Source organism: Periplaneta americana, chromosome 12, assembly GCF_040183065.1.
Source record: "Periplaneta americana isolate PAMFEO1 chromosome 12, P.americana_PAMFEO1_priV1, whole genome shotgun sequence".
NCBI classification, from domain to species: domain Eukaryota; kingdom Metazoa; phylum Arthropoda; class Insecta; order Blattodea; family Blattidae; genus Periplaneta; species Periplaneta americana.
This window is the reverse complement of record NC_091128.1, coordinates 78,300,688-78,312,814: the sequence shown is the minus strand read 5'-3', so window position 1 is coordinate 78,312,814 and position 12,127 is coordinate 78,300,688.

The following is a 12,127-nucleotide window of genomic DNA, read 5'->3' as shown; positions in this document are numbered from 1 at the left end:
ACATTTAATAGCTAGGCTGATCACTTTCTAATATCCCATTTGCAACTGCAGTATGAAAAATAAATTAAAACAAACAAATGAAAAATTGAATTACTTCCAGAAATAATTCCCATTGAAAAGTATTAATATGAAGTCTATTGTCTGTTTTTTTCTTCTCTCCACAATATTTAATTCAGAGGTGTAAGTAAGGGAGGGTTACCGAGTTTGACAGTGAAAAATTAGAGAAAGGAAAACAATTATGGATAAAAAACTCAAATCTAAATATATTGTTTTTTCAGAAAGTTCAAGGGGGAGCTTAAACTTTCTGAAAAAATGATAAATTTAGATTTGAGTATTTTTTTTTTTATCCATAATCGTTTTTCTTTCTATACTTTTCACTGTCAAAGTAACAGAATTTACATTGACATAAGCCATAGTCCTCCTGTCACTCCTTCAATATAATTCCTGTGCTTCGTGCTGTGGCACGTTCGAATAATAATAATAATAATGCTATCTTCATTATAGAGAGACCTACCACCTAGTACTGACCTTGTAATAAAATGAAGCCGACACAATATGAAATTTAACTTGTTGTAAAACATAGTGAAAAGGTTGTTTTGACAGTTTTACAGTGCAAATGTTAAATATTGTGTATTGTCGATTTTAAACTCGTTTTAAAAGCAGTATTCACCTGCTCATTAGTTTGAGTTCTGACTATTCTGAAATGTTCATTTAACGTTCTATGCATTTGACAGTTCATATTTTTAATATAAATTTTACATTATCGTTCCTAGTTCTTTGATACGTCTAAGTGACTGCAAAGCTAAAATTTACATTTTTTTTTTCAGAAAGTCGCATAATGATTCTCGTGAGGTTAGTGAAAATTTCACAATGACAAATGTTTCTTCACAGCTGCAGCATAACGATGTTGTTGTTGTTGTCGTCATCGTCGTCGTCTTCATGGTCAGGTTCTCTTGCCCGAACTAGTTTCACACCGCCTTGTGAAAACTCATATGATGATAATGATAATCATAATGATAATAAAATAATTTAAAATGCAGTTAACGTAAATTGTAAACAATTTTAATAATGAACCCCCACCCCCTCTTGACAGATTTCTGCTATGTATGCCACTGATTTAATCTTACAAACAGTAAAAATGATAAACTGTTTCTTTTATGTTCTGTTGGAAGATGACATGATATACCGTAGGATTATTTTTCAATTGTAGTGTGTGGTAGTTTGAAAATCGAAATCTACTTTCTATCAGTTTGCATCATCATCATCATCATCATCATCTTCGTCTTTGTTTACATTGTCATCATCTTCGACATCATCTTCGTCATCTTCATTTTCCGTTCAAGTATTAAGCTCAATGATCTGCTATGGTCTCAGTGTTCAATGTTCAGCCAACCTCTTCTTTGGACGGTCGAAGGATATCTTTCCATGTGGACGGAAGTAAAGCATGGTTCTGGGATTCTATGTGAATGCGGAAGTTTTACTTGATTTTTCATTAGGGCTACTAATATTATTCATAAAATATGTAGGCTAACAAGTTGTAATTGAATTTCCCACATCATCATCATCACCACCATCATCATCATCATCATCATCATCATCATCATCATCATCATCATACCTGAGAGCTGTACGAGTTTCAGTCTGTGGCCAGTTTTGAGGTGAAGTTCCGTCCAGGAATTTTTTGGGGCATAATTGAGTTCCGTCTCGAGATGTTGAGGATATGCAAACGAAATTTTCCTTCCCAGTTTTCATACTTACGGACTACCCGTATTTTACAATGTATTAGTATATTACTTCTAGAACTTTGTTCTTACAAAAATGAAATATATTTAAATAAAATATTAAAACTCTTTGCGTAAAATATAAATAAATGTGAGAACTAGAGTTTACTATTCGTTACAGACATGGTTTAAAATATTATTTTTATCGTTTCCTAAAGTATTTTAAAGCAGGTACAGTATAGGGGACGCTAAAATCTCAGTCTTGTAATAATTCATAGACATTTGTAAGACACAGCCTTGACAAATTGAAACTCATTGGCCTTCCTTATTGTAACTCCGTAAATTTTATTCTTATAACTGTTCCTTCTCCCTTTTCATATTGTTTAACTAATCATATCCGTGAGCTTCACTGCACTTTTTATAAATATTATTGACTTAAATCTATTATACTTTCAAATACAGCTTTGTTATTATTTTGGTGAATAATAGCTTATTATAAGTTGTAAGTCGTTTGCTCCTGAATTATTTTCATTATTATATTTCTGTGGTCGGGAGGAAAAAGGTCTTAAAAGCAATTTTTTGTGAAAATGAGATTTTTATATATTCTGAAAGCGGAAACAATTCTCTACAATTTGGTAAAACGGTTGAAGACAAATAAGATTCCTGACTGAATTTATAGTGTTACCAAATGTCCTAAGTACTTTTTGAATCGAGCACATACAGAATAAAGGACTTAAGAATATTTAATACTTTATTCCTTACAAACATCACATGTTTACTTTCCAGGCTTCCCTATTAAAAAGGTTCAACTTGTATTTTAGGTATTTTATCACATACCGGTACTGATGCCCTTTTCTTTTATAACTTTAAGTACCAAATAAACAGGCCCTCCTAATACGGTAATTTATATTTCCCATTTATTTTGACATGAAAAAGGTCTTATGTTTAAATAGTCCCTTCTTCTCAGTTTGAGTTTTAGTTTTAAAAGGGCTTAAGTGCGGCTATTTTTGGAAATAAGAAAATTGTTAAATGAACAACATTATCTAGTTTATAAGAAATATAAACAAATAATATCCAGGAAAAACCTCTTAATTAAAAGAACTCTATAATTGACACCAATTTCAATCTTTCCATTGCTCTCCTGAAAAGTATAAAATTTTTACTTAAGACCTTTTTCTTCCCGTCCATAGATTTAAAACTATGAATTTAATACAAAAAAATAGGTATGAAAGATTTGATCTCAGAACTGCCCACTGAGTCCATATAGACACGACGGATACAACAGGATTCTAGCAAGAGAAATTAGGATCGAATGCCTATAAGAGTTCAAACTTACCATGCTAGAGAAAGAGAAAAAAAGCATTGAATGAGAGCAATGCACGACCGCACTTTGTCACCTAGACCTACAGAGAATTCGCTTATATACTAGGTAACAGGGTCATAAATAGACAAGTTGTTGGTAAACAATTTCATTGCCATTGTAATTCTCAATTAACATGCCTAATAGTACTACAAACATTACCACTTGAAACAATGTACAGATTTATTATTAACATAGGTCCCAGAAAACAGCGACCAGCTGGCCGGCAGCGTCCTACATGGTTTCCGCCGAGCGCATTACCATTTCTTCGCCTCTTCTCCAATATACGAATAATATAACAGTACTAACAATAAATGTTCAATTTGGACTTACCATGCTCACAGCCGTTACTGAAAATGGCCCCCATTTGCCGCCACACACAACTGACATCTTCTGATGAACGAATGAACAACACTCTGAAGTTCCACATCATTGATAGCTTGGATTTCTTCTCGTATATAGTCTTAGTTCATCTGTAGAACGAGGATTTTTCCTATAAACCCTGCCTTTTAGTGTTCCCCATAAATAAAAGTCAAAGGGTGTTTTATCTGGGCTTCGTGGAGGCCACAAATTATCACTGATTAGTCTCTAACCGAAAATACGCCTCAATTCCCTCATTGACACGGCAGCTGTATGAGCAATAGCGGGATCTTGTTGGAAATAAACTGACAATCGTTCCACATAAGAACACTACGTTTTGTGCTTGATTTTCGATTCTTCACTGAGCCTGTTTCTTTAAATCTTTTAGCGAGTCATCTAATTGTTTTGGCAGAAGACACAGGTCTGTTTGGAAACTTTATTCGAAATTTTCTGCCTTTAATGTACGTATTGTACGTATACACACGTTCACACAATGAGAATTTGTTGCTAGGCATGACTTAAATACACACTAATCACTAAACTTTATACACTAACATTGTACACTTAAAGAATTGAGAATTTCATTACACGACTTCTAAGCACACTAAAAGCCATATTGTTGCTGGGGGTCGATTGTGTGGGAGAAACGGTTAGCGCGTGGTGGAAACCAGGCAGGGTGTGGCCGACCGGCCGGCCGCTCTTTTTCTGGGACCTATGATAATAATAGCTCTGTAGAATATCAATATAGAAATTGGGAATTTAAGGGTTACACACAGGTCCGGCCCGTCCTTATGGGCAACCGGGGCCGTGCCCAACCAATATTTCGTTTCCCAGCAATTTTCTTTTCGCATTTAAAATGCGTAAATTTTATTCAGGACAATGTACTGGATTCATAATTGTTTCAGTAAATTTCATAACATGGCGCAATGTGTGTTAGTAAAACGTCAAAGATTGTATGACACTAAATATTGTACGCGGGCCCCACAACTTGAATCACTTTAGCGCTCAACTGTCATGGTGCGAGGTATGCAATGTTCGCTGTCGACGGAGATTCACGAAGTGTTACGAAGTTATCGTCACGAGTATAATGTTTCTCGTTGGGGCCCGCCTGCCGGACGGAAGCGAGTCGCAGTGCCATTGTACAGTGGATTAATTCTAGAAGTGTCTGTGTGAATAGTGCATGCGAGCGAAGTGTGAAAACTTGAATAAATTGGATTACATATTAAAACATCGTTTTCTTCGTTAAAATTATAAGGTAAACTTGAAGTTAAACGACTAGGCAGACATCAACCTATTGACTTCAGTTTTACACAGGCGGATGGTATGAAAAGGAAAACTTTCTGCAACTCGTGCTTTACAAAGAAGTCCTGGCTAACTGTAAGTGACGAAAAACAAAGTTTATTTTGTTTCTATTGTCTATCGTTTGGTGGCGAGGGACTGTGGACGTCGACAGGTTGCAAAGATCTGAAACGTTTAAGGGAGCGCAACAAAAAAACAAGAAGAAAGTGCAATATATTTAGAAAATGCTTGTAAGTTTAAACTACCGGTATTTGGGACAGTAAATACTGCAGCATGAATTGATTCCGCGGTAAAATTTTTCAATCCAGAAACACAAGGAACAGGTCACAAAAAACAGACATATACTAGCAAGAGTACAGTAATTGATTCTTTAGTATTTTGCGGATCTCACGAATTATAACTGAGGGTTCAGAACAAAAATCAGGGATATGCAAATCGGAGAAATTTGTTAGACTTGTTTATCTTTACTTGCCAGTCTTGATAATGTATTGCATGAACACTTAAACAGTACTTCTGTTTTTAAATATACGGTACTTTACACATTATACAAAGTGAATTTATTAGACAGTATGTATGATGTCTGTGACTGGGAGGAAAAAGGTCTTAAGTAAAAATTTTATACTTTTCAGGAGAGCAGTAGAAAGATTGAAATTGGTGTCAATTATAGAGTTCTTTTAATTAAAAGGTTTTTCCTGGATATTATTTGTTTATATTTCTTCTAAACTAGGTAATGTTGCTCATTTAATAATTTTCTTGATTATTTCCAAAAATAGCCCTTTTAAGACTAGAACTCAAACTGAGAAGAAGGGACTATTTAAACATAAGACCTTTTTCATGTCAAAATAAATGGGAAATATAAATTACCGTATTAGGAATGCAAAATAAGTCTTAAAGGGCCATATTCATAGACATTCTTAGCGCGGGCTTCCAGTGGATGATCAGCGAACTAACGTTCTTCGTATTCATAAACCAGTGTTAGCGATATGATGTTATATTAATCCTGTACAAGTAATCAGTCGATAGCCGGGGCTACTTTAGCACGCTCGTAGCGCGGGCTAGCGAAATGTCTATGCATAGCACCCTCAAGGACTGTGTACCTGGTGCTTAAAGTTTAGTTTTAAAAGGAAAGGGCATCAGTATAAATAGCTAAAATACAAGTTAAACCTTTTTAATAGGGAAGCATGGAAAGTAAACCTGTGATGTTTGTAAGGAATAAAGCATTAAATATTCTTAAGTCCTTTATTCTGTGTGTGCTCGATTCAAAAAGTACTTAGGACATTTGGTAACGCTCTATAAATTCAGTCAGGAATCTTATTTGTCTTCAACCGTTTTACCAGATTGTAGAAAATTGTTTCCGCTTTCAGAATATGTAAAAACCTTATTTTCACAAAAAAATTGATTTAAGACTTTTTTCCTCCCGGCCACAGATGTATACATCGAAGGTCTGAAACAGAAATTAATTCTACAGATTTTGTTGTGCAGGTTAACGAAACAACAGATATAACCTACAAAAGCCAATTTGTTATTATTTTGAGATAGGCCTACATAAAAGGTTGTAAACCTGTGGAAAGGTTTCTTTCTTTCAAAGAGGTAAACAACCGCACGGCTAACGGTCTGAGCGAGGTTCTAAAACAGACCTGCAGATTCCTAAAGAAAACTCTAGGCCTATCTATACACACACCATCGCGCCTAGTATACGAGCTTGCAAGGGAAACCTTTCTCATTGATGATCTACGCTCGCAACTACTATTGCCATCAACAGAAAAATCAGAAGTTCTACACGATCGACGGAGAAAGAGAGACGAGATCTGGGAAGACTTCTACTCCACAGATGCCATGGTCGATCGCAGCTGGACAAGACCAAACCAGGAATTACGCAGCTCCCTAACAAGACTGTCAGTACATGGTTTCCACCACAAGCTGTGTATCAAACAAGGATACCACGAGCCAGCGGACAATTGTGTGTGCAACCTGTGCGGGAAACAATGTGAACGTATACCACTTCTCGATTTGCACTAAAAGAACACGATCCCTGACAGAGTATAGTAGGGAACAGTAGATCACCACCACATCAATGCACATTAGTGCGCTTTCATTAATTTTTTTACCAGAACTGTAGCTCCTCAGAGCGACTGCTTTACTCCCCTTTCTTACCCCACCTACCCGCGGTCATGGCATTTTAGTTACGCTTGGCTGCATCAACATTCATTCTCGCGGTTGCAGGTATGCAATATGCTATCAAGAATTACAAATGAACAGATAATAAAATCCTTAGAAACATACCTTTAGAAAGTAAGAGAAAAATGAATGAGGGAAATAAATAAATTAAAATATATATAAAATAAATTTAAAAATGCATGTGTGCATATAATGTAATAAGGTCTACCTATGTATATATCGTCCTATTACTAGTAAAGCCAATTAAATCCACTTTTTGTGTAAAATAAGTTAAGTACAGTCCCCGACTTGTCTTTCCGTGCTCTGTATTCTATTAAAATGAAATAAGTCCGAAATGTTGCATGCAGGCAACAAACTAATTACTTTATTTGAACAATTTATTATGATTTTTCGTGCAATAATAGTTTTAATTCCTGTTTTTACAAAACTTGTATGACTGGTCTTAACTGGTTTTACTACTCGTAGTAATAGAACGATAAATAAATTGTACTTTGATAAGTGAGTGATAGCTATATGACCGGATGTCAATGCTGTCATTCAACATTGTAACGCACTCCAGCCAAATAAATAAATAAAAAAATAAATAAATAAATAAAGTGATGAATCAGTGAATGAGTCAATGAATACAGAAAGAGCAATATGTAAATAAATAAATTAAACAATAAATAAAGCAATAAAATAATTTATTAAACAATAAATACATTAATAAATAAATTAGTGAACTGCTAAGTTAATTCATTATTGGTTTGATTATTCAATAAAATGGAGTTCTGTTTCTTTTTCCATCTCATTTTTCGTTCCCTTTCTTGTTTTTCTAATTTGTTAATTTGGCTTTATTTATTACGTTTCCTCTTTTACCTTTCTTTCTTTATTATTTTTTTGTAATTGTTTAAATTCATTGTTCTATGTTCAATGTCCTCTTTTTATTTTGTCGTATAGGCCTAATCGTTTTTTATTTCCTTCTATGTTGTTCTGTTATGAAAAAATTAAAATACCGTATAATGACCCGCGAAACTACTTAGAATTTTACAATTTTCAGTACCAAAATTAATTAATATACATTGTTTATAATTAATTGCCGTTACTTTAACGTAATTATTTCGTATTTTGTATTTGTCCTCTATTTTTGTCATTTTTTCCTCTGAATTTTAATACTCTCTTGAATGTGTAATACAAGCAATTTTGCAGTTATTGTATGGCAGCATTGGGCTCACATATTAATCCTCTACGTAGGTAATACGCTAAATATTTTCATTGTGTTGCAATTATTGTTAAATGCTTCAACATGTATAAACAAATAGTGTATTAAATGAATCAATTCATTAATCTGTAGGTTCTATTACTGAGGTGGGCGTGCAGTTTCAATAGAGAATTAGCAACAAAGACTCATGAATCCCACATGATTGATTGATACAGCAGCGTATTAACGTTCTCGTTCGTCGGTGACATGCTATCTACTGTAAGCATAGGCGGACGGATCCAATGCTATACCGTAACCTTACTTTTATGTGCTTGGATGTTCATAGCAACGCAGAAGTTTTCTACGTGGTGAACCGATATAACAGAACTTCTTCTTTTAGAAATTGTAAACATTAATTTTCCTGTTTCCTTAAGCTGTAATTATTTTCAGTCATTTTGGCACGTCAGTAGTTCTACAAGACTATGTACTACAGGAACTCAAAGCATCGTAGCATTCTTGAACATTCTCTGACATAATAAACACAAAAAGATATGACGTCCTCGGTCGGAAGGCCTATAGAGGCTAACACGCTGGCTTTGGATCCGAGGTTCCCTGGTCAAATCCAGACGAGGGCGATGGATTTTTTTGAAGGGCGATGAAACAAGTAGCGCGAGTTCTTCCAGGAGCCCCTTTGTCGAAGATCTAATAGTGAGTTACTGTAGTATTTCATTTAATAATGCTTTCATCTGCAAAGCTTTTTCAGCGGTGGAATTTAACGTGGGCTAAAAATGACTATTCTACTAGGGACAGAATTCTTTCACAATACAGACCCACAGTTTTGCTTGCTTTCTGGAGTAAGCCATGCTCAGGATATTATCGCCCTTTAAAATTTATCTCTGTTGCCTGGGTTTCTAATTTAGTAGGCAATGTATAACTGGTAACACACATCAGATAATAATAATAATAATAATAATAATAATAATAATAATAATAATAATAATAATAATAATAATAATAGTAATGTACCGCTGTGGAATAATGGTTAGCACTCCTGACCATGAAACGAGCGGGTCCGGTTTTAAATCCTGGTTGGGGCAAGTTACCTGGTTGAGGTTTTTTCCGGGATTTTACCTCAACCCATTAAGAGTAAATGCTGAGTAACTTTCGGCGTTGGACCCTGGACTCATTTTCCTGGCATTATCATCTTCATTTCATTCAGACGCTATATTATAACCATAGAAGTTGAAAAAGCGTCGTAAAATAACCAATAATAATAATAATAATAATAATAATAATAATAATAATAATAGTAGTAATGTACCGCTGTGGAATAATGGTTAGCACTCCTGACCATGAAACGAGCGGGTCCGGTTTTAAATCCTGGTTGGGGCAAGTTACCTGGTTGAGGTTTTTTCCGGGGTTTTACCTCAACCCATTAAGAGTAAATGCTGAGTAACTTTCGGCGTTGGACCCTGGACTCATTTTCCTGGCATTATCATCTTCATTTCATTCAGACGCTATATTATAACCATAGAAGTTGAAAAAGCGTCGTAAAATAACCAATAATAATAATAATAATAATCATCATCATCATCATAATAATAATGTGACGAAACATATTAAAACTGTCATTAAATAGGGAATTACGCGACCATCTTTAAATTCCGGAGATTATCGTGTGAATGCGGGTGAGAGGAAGTTATGATCTGATTGGGGATGACTCTCGCATTATGCATGAAAGTTGGTAAATTTCTTGACTCGTTTCTTCGCCGCACGGTACCGCGTATGAACAAATAACGTTTTAAAAATCTATCCTTTTCATTGAGAACAAGAAATAACCGAGATGTGGGAAGAGAGAGAATTTTATGATGTAATAAAATGTAATTCAACTGTTAAAGCAATCTGTGGTTACGAAAAGAACACATAGAGATGGAGAGAAAAAATACTAGTTTCCTCAAAAGCATCTAGAATTATTAAGTCCATATAGCCTTCACACAAGTTTTTATGTAGTTTTGAACGTTCTTCTTAAGCTATTTAATATGGCCTCTCTATAAAAGAAGAAGCCAAAGAAAGCGAGTGATGTCTGTAACTAAGAAGTGGCGATATATAAACCCAAATGTTTTGTAGAAAGTCTCAAAGAAAGCATGTAACGAGAGTGAAAGTGGTGCTTTAGTTGGAGCGCTAGAAGATTAGAAACTGATTTTAAGTCAATGATTGCAGTGATGGTGACAATTCGCTAATCCCGATTTTCAATAAAGAAAGCTTGTACTTCGGTAGGCCTACATCATAGTAATATAACAAGAAAACTATTTTTCCGCTTTCTTCATGAAATACAGTAGGTACAAAAGGTGTTTATAATAGATGAAGTTATTATATTGCTTTTACTTCATTTGTTTATTAATAACGTCAAGTAAATATAGGCTACTCTACTGAATTTTATGATTCATTCAGTCCTTAATAGTTTTCTGCCCAAGAGAAATCCTTCACTATAAACCTAGCATTCTTCAACCTCTTCTATTTTCTGCCTTCCTCTTAGCCTCCAAATATGATCCATATATCTTAATATTGTCTATCATCTGATATTTTCTTCTGCCCCGAACATTTCTTCTGTTCACCATTCCTTCCAATGCATCCTTCAGTAGGCAATTTCTTCTCAGCCAGAATCCAACCAATTCCTTTTTCTCTTCCCGATCAGTTTCAGTATTATTTTATGATTATATTTTAAAATATGACAATAATATAGGCTATTAATTTCTATTAGTTCTAAAAGCCTAAAATATAAAATTCTCTACAGGTATTTATGTTTGAACATCAATTAAATTAGCTATCAAAAACATTTAAAACTTCTACTTTCATTTCTCATATATTCGTTTCTTCATGCATACAGCATCTTTTTTTCTATTTAAAATCTATCACGATTTCGCTCAACGAATATTTGTTAACCATATCCAGGGCTGACTGAACGAAACACTACCAATACGAAGAACACTTCTACAGCCAAAATGTATTTTTCGCGTCCACACCTGTAGAGTAACGGTTAGCGTGTCTGGCCGCGAAACCAGGTGACCCGGGTTCGATTCTCGGCCGGGGCAAGTTATCTGGATGAGGTTTTTCGTCGTAAAATAACCTACTAATATATATATATATATATATATATATATATATATATATATATATAACGGATAAATACTAGCTATCAATGTACACAAGGTTTGAACACGTTGTCTGGCATCAGTTGAACTTCATCTTAAAAAAACTCATTTACCAATTACTACAAAAGAAAAAAATACATGGACTGCCGGTATTTCATTTATGCCGAAGTTAATTACAGTATGTTAGACACAATGGATTTATCTGATTTAGAAATACGAAAAAATATCCTAACGAAATTTGTTTATATATTTATAGTAACACTTTATTAGTTAAATTCTGTGGTGTTTGGGTAAAGGGAGATAAGTCATAAAAATGAGTTTGGAGATAAATGGAAATTAAACTTTGGACTCTTATTGCAAATAATTTTCTACACAAATAAAACACATCAACTGCTAGTATTCTTTTGATTTTTGCACACTCATTTGTATAATTTAACTTGTATGTTCATCTGGGGAACAAAATTCCATCTGCACAAAAAATGACCCCTTTACCCGAACAACACAGAATTAACGTAGTAAATTGGTACAGAACATTCCTTGTCAGCATTCTTAAAAGCGTATATCATACCTGCACAAACAGCGCTCAACGAGCGCGCGCTCCTTCGGAGCGGGAGAGCTGTATTTACCGCTCGCCGAAACGGAGAGGAAGATACATCAGAATGACATAGACTTGCTATAGGTAGAGGAGAGGGAAACGACAACTCAGTTATCTAGTGGAGTGCAGTGTGTAGGCCTATTCTGAGTAATGTTTCACGTTGCTTACCTACTGCTACAGTACAGTATGGAGGAATCTAAAAAACGGAACGTAACACTTAACATTTAACGATTTACAGCTGGAACTTACTGAACTTCAGTGTGACCTAAGGGCTAGAGATCG